The sequence below is a fragment of the Schistocerca gregaria genome, chromosome 4 (assembly GCF_023897955.1).
Source record: "Schistocerca gregaria isolate iqSchGreg1 chromosome 4, iqSchGreg1.2, whole genome shotgun sequence".
NCBI classification, from domain to species: domain Eukaryota; kingdom Metazoa; phylum Arthropoda; class Insecta; order Orthoptera; family Acrididae; genus Schistocerca; species Schistocerca gregaria.
Genome location: NC_064923.1, coordinates 786,603,970 through 786,616,786, shown reverse-complemented (window position 1 = coordinate 786,616,786; position 12,817 = coordinate 786,603,970).

The window sequence follows — 12,817 nt, the reverse complement described above, 5'->3', positions numbered from 1 at the left end:
TCAACACTCTGAACGTCCACAGAATACAGAAAGCCTCCAGATGTGCTTCAGAAACTACTACTGGTCTCCCATGGAACGATCAAGTCGTAGATACATTAAGACTTTACCCCGTGAAGAAAAGTCCGCATTTGGCCTGTTGTATTCAATCCCGATGCAATTTCTGTGCATCATTAACACTCTGAGGGTCCACAGATTACAGGAAACTTCCAGATGTGCTTCAGAAACTACTACTGGTCTCCCAGGAATGGATCAAAACGTAGACAGATTGAGACATTACTCCCATGGAGAAAAGTCCTAATGGTGCCTGTTGTATTCAATCCCGATGCAATTTCTGTGTTTCATCAACACTCAATGTCCACAGATTACGGAAAGACTCCAGATGTGCTTCTTAAACTACTACTGGTGTCCCAGGGAACGATCAAAGCGTAGACAGTTTGAGACATTCCTCCCATGGAGAAAAGTCCGCATGGTGCCTGTTGATTTCAATCCCGATGCAATTTCTGTGTTTCATTAACACTCTGAACGTCCACAGATTACAGGAAGACTCCAGATGTGCTTTGGAAACTACTACTTTACTCTCAGATAACGATCGAAGCGTAGTCAGTTTGAGACATTAGGCCCATGGAGAAAAGTGTGCATGGTGACTGTTGCATTCAATCCCGATGCAATATCTGTGTTTCATCAACACTCTGAAGGTCCACAGATTAGAGAATGCCTCCAGATGTGCTTCGGAAACTACAACTGGTCTCCCAGGGAATGATAAGGGTAGACAGTTTTACACATTACCCCATGGAGAAAACTCCGCATAGTGCCTGCTGTATTCAATCAAGATGCAATTTCTGTGATTCATCAACACTCTGAACTTCCACAGATTACAGAATGCCTCCAAATGTGCCTCCGAAACTACTACTGGTCTCCCAGGAATAGATCAAAGCGTAGACAGTTTGAGACGTCAATCCCATGGAGAAAAGTCCGAATGGTGCGCGTTGTATTCAGTCCCGATGCAATTTCTGTGTTTCATCAACACTCTGAACATCCACAGGTTACAGCAAGCCTCCAGATGTGCTTCGGAAACTACTACTGGTCTCCCATGGAACGATCAAGTCGTAGATACATTAAGACTTTACCCCGTGAAGAAAAGTCCGCATTTGGCCTGTTGTATTCAATCCCGATGCAATTTCTGTGCATCATTAACACTCTGAGGGTCCACAGATTACAGGAAGCTACCAGATGTGCTTCAGAAACTACTACTGGTCTCCCAGGGTTGGATCAAAACGTAGACAGATTGAGACACTACTCCCATGGAGAAAAGTCCTAATAGTGCCTGTTGTATTCAATCCCGATGCAATTTCTGTGTTTCATCAACACTCAATGTCCACAGATTACGGAAAGACTCCAGATGTGCTTCTTAAACTACTACTGGTGTCCCAGGGAACGATCAAAGCGTAGACAGTTTGAGACATTCCTCCCATGGAGAAAAGTCCGCATGGTGCCTTTTGTATTCAATGCCGATGCAATTTCAGTGTTTCATCAACAGTCTGAACGTCATCAGATTACAGGTAGCCCCCAGATGTGCTTCAGAAACTACAACTTGTCTCCCAGGAATCGATCAAAGCGTAGACAGTTTGAGACGTCAATCCCATGGAGAAAAGTCCGAATGGTGCGCGTTGTATTCAGTCCCGATGCAATTTCTGTGTTTCATCAACACTCTGAACGTCCACAGATTACAGCAAGCCTCCAGATGTGCTTCGGAAGCTACTACTGGTCTCCCACTTAACGATCAAACCGTTGACAATTTGAGACATTACTCCCATGGAGAAAAGTCCGCATTTGGCCTGTTGTATTATATCGCAATGCAATTTCTGTGTTTCATCAACACTCTTAACGTCCACAGATTACAGGAAGTCTTCAGATGTGCTTCGGAAACTACTACTGGTCTCCCAGGAATAGATCAAAGCGTAGACAGTTTGCGACATTACTCCCATGGAGAAAAGTCGACATGGTGCCTGTTCTATTTAATGCCGAAGCAATTTCTGTGTTTCATCAACACTCTGAACGTCCATAGATTACAGGAAGACTCCAGATGTGCTTTGGAAACTACTACTTTACTCTCAGATAACGATCGAAGCGTAGTCAGTTTGAGACATTAGTCCCATGGAGAAAAGTGTGCATGGTGACTGTTGCATTCAATCCCGATGCAATATCTGTGTTTCATCAACACTCTGAACGTCCATAGATTACAGGAAGCCTCCAGATGTGCTTCGGAAACTACTTCTAGACTTCCAGGGAACCATCAAAGCGTAGACAGTTTGAGACGTCAATCCCATGCAGAAACGTCCGCATTTGGCATCTTGTACTATATCGCGATGCAATTTCTGTGTTTCATCAACACTCTGAACGACGACAGGTTATAGGAAGCCCCCAGATGTTCTTTAAAAACTACTACTGTCCTCCCAGAGATTCATCAAAGCGTAGACTGTTTGAGACCTTACTCCCATGGAGAAAAGTCGACATGGTGCCTGTTGATTTCAATCCCGATGCAATTTCTGTGTTTCATTAACACTCTGAAGGTCCACAGATTATAGAATGCCTCCACATGTGCTCCGGAAACTACTACTGGTCTCCCAGGGATCGATCAAATCGTAGACAGTTTGAGATACTACTCCAATAGAGAAAAATGAGCATTTGGCCTGTTGTATTCAATCCCGATGCAATTTCTGTGTTTCATCAACACTCAATGTCCATAGTTTACAGAAAGACTCCAGATGTGCTTATTAAACTATTACTGGTGTCCCAGGGAACGATCAAAGCGTAGACAATTTGAGACATTCCTCCCATGGAGAAAAGTCTGCATGGTGCCTGTTGTATTCAATCCCGATGCAATTTCTGTGTTTCATTAACACTGTGAAAGTCCATAGATTACAAGAAGTCTCCAGATGTGCTTCGGAAACTACTACTGGTCTCCCAGGGAACAATCAAAGCGTAAACAGTTTGAGACATTACTAGCATTGAGCAAAGTCCGCATGGTGACTGTTGTATTCAATCCCGATGCAATTTCTGTGTTTCATCAACACTCTGAACGTCCGCAGATTACAGAATGCTTGCAGATGTGTTTCGGAAACTACTACTTTTCTCCCAGGAATCGATCAAAGCGTAGGCTGTTTGAGACATTACTGCAATGGAGAAAAGTCCACATGGTGCCTGTTGTATTCAATCCCGATGCAATTTCTGTGTTTGATCAACACTCTGAACGTCCACAGAATACAGAAAGCCTCCAGATGTGCTTCAGAAACTACTACTGGTCTCCCAGGAATAGATCAAAGCGTAGACAGTTTGAGACATTACTCCCATGGAGAAAAGTCAGCATGGTAACTGTTGTATACAATGGCAATGCAATTTCTGTGTTTCATCAACACTCTGAACGTCCACAGTTTACAGGAAGCGTACAAATCTGCTTTGGAAACTACTACTGGTCTCCCAGGGAACGATCACAACGTAGACAGTTTGAGACGTCAATCCTTTGGGGAAAAGTCCGTATGATGCGCGTTGTATTCAATCCCGATGCAATTTCTGTGTTTCATCAACACTCTGAATGTCCACAAATTACAGGAAGCCTCCCATGGAGAAATGTACGCATGGTGCCTGTTGTATTCAATCCCGAAGTAATTTCTGTGTTTCATCAACATTTTGAAGGTCCACAGATTAGAGAATGCCTCCAGATGTGCTTCGGAAACTACTACTCGTATCCAGGGAACGATCAAACTGTAGACGGTTTGTGACATTACTCCCATGGAGAAAAGTCCGCATGGTGCCTGTTGTATTCAATGCCGATGCAATTTCAGTGTTTCATCAACAGTCTGAACGTCATCAGATTACAGGTAGCCCCCAGATGTGCTTCAGAAACTACAACTTGTCTCCCAGGGAACGATCAAAGCGTAGACAGTTTGAGACATTACACCCATGGAGAAAAGTACTCACGGTGCCTGTTGTATTCAATCGAGATGGAATTTCTGTGTTTCATCAACACTCCGAATGTCCAGAGATTGCAGGAAGCCTCCAGATGTGCTTCGGAAACTACTACTGGTCTCCCAGGGAACGACCAAAGCGTTGGCAAATTGAGACATTACTCCCATGGAGAAAAGTCCGCATGGTGCCTGTTGTATTCAATCCCGATGCAGTTTCTATGTTTCATCAACACTCTGATCGTCCACAGATTACAGGAAGCCTCCAGATGCGCTTCGGAAACTACTAATGGTCTCCCAGAGAACGATCAAACCGTAGACAGTTTTACACATTACCCCATGGAGAAACCTCCACATGGTGCCTGTTGTATTCAATCTCGATGCAATTTCAGTGATTCATCAACACTCTGAACTTAAACAGATTACAGAATGATTCCAGGTGTGCTTCGGAAACTACTACTGGTCACCCACTAATAGATCAAAGCGTAGACAGTTTGAGACATTACTCCCGTGGAGAAAAGTCCGCATGGTGCCTTTTGTATGCAATGGCGATGCAATTTCTGTGTTTCATCAATACTCGGAACGGCCGAAGATTACAGGAAGCGTACAAATGTCCTTCGCAAACAATTACTGGTCTCCCAGGTATCGATCAAAACGTAGACAGTTTGAGACGTCAATCCCATGGAGAAATGTCCGTATGGTGCCTGTTGTATACAATGCCGATGCAATTTCTGTGTTTCATCAACACTCTGAACGTCCACAGATTGCAGGTATCCTCCAGATGTGCTTCAGAAACTACAACTTGACTCCCAGGGAACGACCAAAGCGTAGACAATTTGAGACATTACTACCATAGAGAAAAGTCCGCATGGTGCCTGTTGTATTAAATGCCGATTTAATTTCTGTGTTTCGTCAACACTCTTAACGTCCATAGGTTACAGGTAGCCTCCAGATGTGCTTCAGAAACTACAACTTGACTCCCAGGGAACGATCATAGCGTAGACTGTTCGAGACATTACTCCCACGGAGAAAAGTCCGCATGGTGGATGTTGTATTCAATCCCGATGCAATTTCTGTGTTTCATCAACACTCTGAACTTCCACAGATTACAGGAAGACTCCAGATGTGCTTCGGAAGCTACTACTGGTCTCCCAGGGAACGATCAAAACGTAGACTGTTTGAGACATTACTCCCATTGAGAAAAGTATGCATGGTGCGAGTTGTATTCAATCCCGATGCAATTTCTGTGTTTCATTAACACTCTAAAAGTCCACAGATTACAGGAAGTCTCGAGATTTGCTTGGGAAACTTCCACAAGTCTCCCAGGAATCGATAAAACGTAGATAGTTTGATATATTACTCCATGGAGAAAAGTATGCATGGTGTATGTTGTATTCAATCCCGATGCAATTTCTGAGTTTCATCAACACTCTGAACGTCCACAGATTACAGAATGCCTCCAGATGTGCTTCGGAAACTACTACTGGTCTCCCAGGGAACGATCAAAGCGTAGACAGATTGGGACATTACTCCCAATGACAAATGACTGCATCGTGCCTTTTCTACTCAATCCCGATGCAATTTCTGTGTTTCATCAACACTCTGAACATTCACAGATTACAGGATGCCTCCAGATGAGCTTCGGAAACTACAACTGGTCTCCCAGGGAACGATCAAATCGTAGACAGTTTGAGACGTCAATCCCATGGAGAAAAGTCCGTATGGTGCGTGTTGTATTCAATCCCGATGCAGTTTCTGTGTTTCATCAAGACTCTGAACGTCCATAGATTACAGGAAGCCTCCTGATGTGCTTCTGAAGCTACTACTGTCTCCAAGGGAACGATCAAAGCGTTGACAATTTGAGACATTACTCCCATGGAGAAAAGTCCGCATGGTGCCTGATGTATTCAATGCCGATGCAATTTCTGTGTTTCATCAACACTCTGAACGTCCACAGATTACAGGTTGCCCCCAGATGTGCTTCAGAAACTACAACTTGACTCCTAGGGAACGATCAAAGCGTAGACAGTTCGAGACATTACTCCTATGGAGAAAAGACCGCATTGTGCCTGTTGTATTCAATCCCGATGCAATTTCTGTGTTTCATTAACACTCTGAACGTCCACCGATTCCAGAATGCTTCCAGATGTGCTTCGGAAACTACTACTGGTCTCCCAGGAATCGATCATAGCGTAGACAGATTGGGACATTACTCCCAATGACAAATGACTGCATCGTGCCTTTTCTACTCAATCCCGATGCAATTTCTGTGTTTCATCAACACTCTGAACATTCACAGATTACAGGATGCCTCAAGATGAGCTTCGGAAACTACAACTGGTCTCCCAGGGAACGATCAAATCGTAGACAGTTTGAGACGTCAATCCCATGGAGAAAAGTCCGTATGGTGCGTGTTGTATTCAATCCCGATGCAGTTTCTGTGTTTCATCAAGACTCTGAACGTCCATAGATTACAGGAAGCCTCCTGATGTGCTTCTGAAGCTACTACTGTCTCCAAGGGAACGATCAAAGCGTTGACAATTTGAGACATTACTCCCATGGAGAAAAGTCCGCATGGTGCCTGATGTATTCAATGCCGATGCAATTTCTGTGTTTCATCAACACTCTGAACGTCCACAGATTACAGGAAGCCTCCAGATGTGCTTCGGAAACTACTACTGGAGTCCCAGGGAACGATCAGAGCGAAGACAGTATGAGACATTACTCCCATGGCAAAAAGTCCGAACTGTGCATGTTGTATTCAATCCCTAAGCAATTTCAGTGTTTCATCAACACTCTAAACGTCCACAGATTACTGGAAGCCTACAGATACGCTTCGGAAAGTACTACAGGTCTCCCAGGGTACGATTAAAGCGTAGACAGTTTAATACATTACTCCCTTTGAACAAAGTCAGCATGGTGCCTTTTGCATTTAATCCCGATGTAATTTCTGTGTTTCATTAACACTCTGAATGTCCAAAGATTACAGGAAGCTTTCAGATGTGCTTCGGAAACTACTACTGCTCTCCCAGGAATCGATCAATGCGTAGACAGTTTGAGACATTACTCCCATGGAGAAAAGTCCACATGGTGCCTGTTGTATTCAATACCGATGCAATTTCTGTGTTTCATCAACACTCTGAACGTCCACAGATTGCAGGTATCCTCCAGATGTGCTTCAGAAACTACAACTTGACTCCCAGGGAACGACCAAAGCGTAGACAATTTGAGACATTACTACCATAGAGAAAAGTCCGCATGGTGCCTGTTGTATTAAATGCCGATTTAATTTCTGTGTTTCGTCAACACTCTTAACGTCCATAGGTTACAGGTAGCCTCCAGATGTGCTTCAGAAACTACAACTTGACTCCCAGGGAACGATCATAGCGTAGACTGTTCGAGACATTACTCCCACGGAGAAAAGTCCGCATGGTGGATGTTGTATTCAATCCCGATGCAATTTCTGTGTTTCATCAACACTTTGAACTTCCACAGATTACAGGAAGACTCCAGATGTGCTTCGGAAACTACTACTGGTCTCCCAGGGAACGATCAAAACGTAGACTGTTTGAGACATTACTCCCATTGAGAAAAGTATGCATGGTGCGAGTTGTATTCAATCCCGATGCAATTTCTGTGTTTCATTAACACTCTAAAAGTCCACAGATTACAGGAAGTCTCGAGATTTGCTTCGGAAACTTCTACAAGTCTCCCAGGAATCGATAAAACGTAGATAGTTTGATATATTACTCCATGGAGAAAAGTATGCATGGTGTATGTTGTATTCAATCCCGATGCAATTTCTGAGTTTCATCAACACTCTGAACGTCCACAGATTACAGAATGCCTCCAGATGTGCTTCGGAAACTACTACTGGTCTCCCAGGGAACGATCAAAGCGTAGACAGCTTTACACATTACTACCATGGAGAAAACTCCGCATGGTGCCTGTTGTATTCAATCCCGATGCAATTTCAGTGATTCATCAACACCCTGATGGTCTACAGATTGCAGAATGCCTCCAGATGTACTTCCGAAACTACTACTGGTTTCCCATGAATCGATCAAAGCGTAGACAGTTTGAGACATTACTCACGAGGAGAAAAGACCGCATGGTGCCTGTTGTATTCAATGCCGATTCAATTTCCGTGTTTCATCAACACTCAGAACGTCCACAGATTATAGGAAACGTACAAATGTGTTTCGGAAACTACTACTGGTCTCACAGGGAACGATCAAATCGTAGACAGTTTGAGACGTCAATCCCATGGAGAAAAGTCCGTATGGTGCGTGTTGTATTCAATCCCGATGCAGTTTCTGTGTTTCATCAAGACTCTGAACGTCCATAGATTACAGGAAGCCTCCTGATGTGCTTCTGAAGCTACTACTGTCTCCAAGGGAACGATCAAAGCGTTGACAATTTGAGACATTACTCCCATGGAGAAAAGTCCGCATGGTGCCTGATGTATTCAATGCCGATGCAATTTCTGTGTTTCATCAACACTCTGAACGTCCACAGATTACAGGTAGCCCCCAGATGTGCTTCAGAAACTACAACTTGACTCCTAGGGAACGATCAAAGCGTAGACAGTTCGAGACATTACTCCTATGGAGAAAAGTCCGCATTGTGCCTGTTGTATTCAATCCCGATGCAATTTCTGTGTTTCATTAACACTCTGAAGATCCACAGATTACAGGGAGCCTCTGTATGTGCTTCGAAAACTATTACTGGTCTCCCAGCGAACGATCAAAGCGTAGACAGTATGAGACATTACTCCCATGGAGAAAAGTCAGATCTGTGCATGTTGTATTCAATCCCGATGCAATTACTATGTTTCATCAACACTCTGAACGTCCACCGATTCCAGAATGCTTCCAGATGTGCTTCGGAAACTACTACTGGTCTCCCAGGAATCGATCATAGCGTAGACAGATTGGGACATTACTCCCAATGACAAATGACTGCATCGTGCCTTTTCTACTCAATCCCGATGCAATTTCTGTGTTTCATCAACACTCTGAACATTCACAGATTACAGGATGCCTCAAGATGAGCTTCGGAAACTACAACTGGTCTCCCAGGGAACGATTAAAGTGTAGACTGTTTTACGCATTACTCCCATTGAGCAAAGTCCGCATGGTGCCTTTTGTATTCAATCTCCATGCAATTTCTGTGATTCATCATAACTCTGATCGTCCACAGATTACAGGAAGCTCTCAGACGTGCATCGGAAACTACTACTGGTATCCCAGGAATCGATCAAAGCGTAGACAGATTGAGACAATACTCCCATGGAGGAAATTCCGCATGATGCCTGTTGTATTCAGTCCCGATGCATTTTCTGTGTTTCATCAACTTTCTGAACGTCCACAGATTACAGGAAGCCTCCAGATGTGCTTCGGAAACTACTACTGGAGTCCCAGGGAACGATCAGAGCGAAGACAGTATGAGACATTACTCCCATGGAGAAAAGTCCGAACTGTGCATGTTGTATTCAATCCCTAAGCAATTTCAGTGTTTCATCAACACTCTAAACGTCCACAGATTACTGGAAGCCTACAGATACGCTTCGGAAAGTACTACAGGTCTCCCAGGGTACAATTAAAGCGTAGACAGTTTAATACATTACTCAATTTGAACAAAGTCAGCATGGTGCCTATTGTATTTAATCCCGATGCAATTTCTGTGTCTCATTAACACTCTGAATGTCCAAAGATTACAGGAAGATTTCAGATGTGCTTCGAAAACTACTACTACTCTCCCAGGAATCGATCAATGCGTAGACAGTTTGAGACATTACTCCCATGGAGAAAAGTCCACATGGTGCCTGTTGTACTCAATATCGATGCAATTTCTGTGTTTCATTAACACTAAGAAGATCCACATATTACAGAATGCCTCCAGTTTTGCTTCGGAATCTACTACTGGTCTCCCAGGAATCGATTGAAACGTAGACTGTTTGAGACACTACTCCCATGGAAAAAAGGCCGCATGGTGCCTGTTGTATTCAATACCGATGCAATATCAGTGTTTCATCAACACTTTGAACGTCCACAGTTTACATAATGATTTCAGATGTGCTTCGGAAACTACTACTGGTTTCCAAGGAATCGATCAAAGCGTAGACAGATTAAGACATTACTCCCATGGAGAAAAGTAAGCATGGCGCTTCTTGTATTAAATACTGATGGAATTTCTGTGTTTTATGAACATTCTGAAGGTCCACAGATTATAGAATGCCTCCAGATGTGCTTCGGAAACTACTACTGGTCTCCCAGGAATCGATCAAACCGTAGACAGTTTGAGATATTACTCCAATAGAGAAAAATGAGCATTTGGCCTGTTGTATTCAATCCCGATGCAATTTCTGTGTTTCATCAACACTCAATGTCCATAGTTTACAGAAAGACTCCAGATGTGCTTCTTAAACTACTACTGGTGTCCCAGGGAACGATCAAAGCGTAGACAATTTGAGACATTCCTCCCATGGAGAAAAGTCCGCATAGTGCCTGTTGTATTCAATCCCGATGCAATTTCTGTGTTTCATTAACACTCTGAAAGTCCACAGATTACAAGAAGTCTCCAGATGTGCTTCGGAAACTACTACTGGTCTCCCAGGGAACAATCAAAGCGTAAACAGTTTGAGACATTACTAGCATTGAGCAAAGTCCGCATGGTGACTGTTGTATTCAATCCCGATGCAATTTCTGTGTTTCATCAACACTCTGAACGTCCGCAGATTACAGAATTCTTGCAGATGTGTTTCGGAAACTACTACTTTTCTCCCAAGAATCGATCAAAGTGTAGGCAGTTTGAGACATTACTACAATGGAGAAAAGTCCATATTGTGCCCGTTGTATTCAATCCCGATGCAATTTCTGTGTTTGATCAACACTCTGAACGTCCACAGAATACAGAAAGCCTCCAGATGTGCTTCAGAAACTACTACTGGTCTCCCATGGAACGATCAAGTCGTAGATACTTTAAGACTTTACCCCGTGGAGAAAAGTCCGCATTTGGCCTGTTGTATTCAATCCCGATGCAATTTCTGTGCATCATTAACACTCTGAGGGTCCACAGATTACAGGAAGCTTCCAGATGTGCTTCAGAAACTACTACTGGTCTAACAGGAATGGATCAAAACGTAGACACATTGAGACATTACTCCCATGGAGAAAAGTCCTAATGGTGCCTGTTGTATTCAATCCCGATGCAATTTCTGTGTTTCATCAACACTCAATGTCCACAGATTACGGAAAGATTCCAGATGTGCTTCTTAAACTACTACTGGTGTCCCAGGGAACGATCAAAGCGTAGACAGTTTGAGACATTCCTCCCATGGAGAAAAGTCCGCATGGTGCCTGTTGATTTCAATCCCGATGCAATTTCTGTGTTTCATTAACACTCTGAACGTCCACAGATTACAGGAAGACTCCAGATGTGCTTTGGAAACTACTACTTTACTCTCAGATAACGACCGAAGCGTAGTCAGTTTGAGACATTACTCCCATGGAGAAAAGTGTGCATGGTGACTGTTGTATTCAATCCCGATGCAATATCTGTGTTTCATCAACACTCTGAAGGTCCACAGATTAGAGAATGCCTCCAGATGTGCTTTGGAAACTACAACTGGTCTCCCAGGGAATGATCATAGGGTAGACAGTTTTACACATTACCCCATGGAGAAAACTCCACATAGTGCCTGCTGTATTCAATCATGATGCAATTTCTGTGATTCATCAACACTCTGAACTTCCACAGATAACAGAATGACTCCAAATGTGCTTCGGAAACTACTACTGGTCTCCCAGGAATAGATCAAAGCGTAGACAGTTTGAGACATTACTCCCATGGAGAAAAGTCAGCATGGTAACTGTTGTATACAATGGCAATGCAATTTCTGTGTATCATCAACACTCTGAACGTCCACAGTTTACAGGAAGCGTACAAATATGCTTTGGAAACTACTACTGGTCTCCCAGGGAACGATCACAACGTAGACAGATTTGAGACATTACTAGCATTGAGCAAAGTCCGCATGGTGACAGTTGTATTCAATCCCGATGCAATTTCTGTGTTTAATCAACATTCTGAACGACCGCAGATTACAGAATGCTTGCAGATGTCCTTCGGAAACTACTACTTTACTCCCAGGAATCGATCAAAGCGTACACAGTTTGAGACGTCAATCCCATGGAGAAAAGTCCGAATGGTGCGCGTTGTATTCAGTCCCGATGCAATTTCTGTGTTTCATCAACACTCTGAACGTCCACAGATTACAGGAAGTCTTCAGATGTGCTTCGGAAACTACTACTGGTCTCCCAGGAATAGATCAAAGCGTAGACAGTTTGCGACATTACTCCCATGGAGAAAAGTCGACATGGTGCCTGTTGTATTTAATGCCGATGCGATTTCTGTGTTTCATCAACACTCTGAACGTCCACAGATTACAGGAAGCCTCCAGATGTGCTTCGGAAACTACTTCTGAACTTACAGGGAACCATCAAAGCGTAGACAGTTTGAGACGTCAATCACATGGAGAAACGTCCGCATTTGGCATCTTGTACTATATCGCGATGCAATTTCTGTGTTTCATCAACACTCTGAAGGACGACAGGTTATAGGAAGCCCCCAGATGTTCTTTAAAAACTACTACTGTCCTCCCAGAGATTCATCAAAGCGTAGACTGTTTGAGACCTTACTCCCATGGAGAAAAGTCGACATGGTGCCTGTTGATTTCAATCCCGATGCAATTTCTGTGTTTCATTAACACTCTGAAGGTCCACAGATTATAGAATGCCTCCACATGTGCTTCGGAAACTACTACTGGTCTCCCAGGGATCGATCAAATCGTA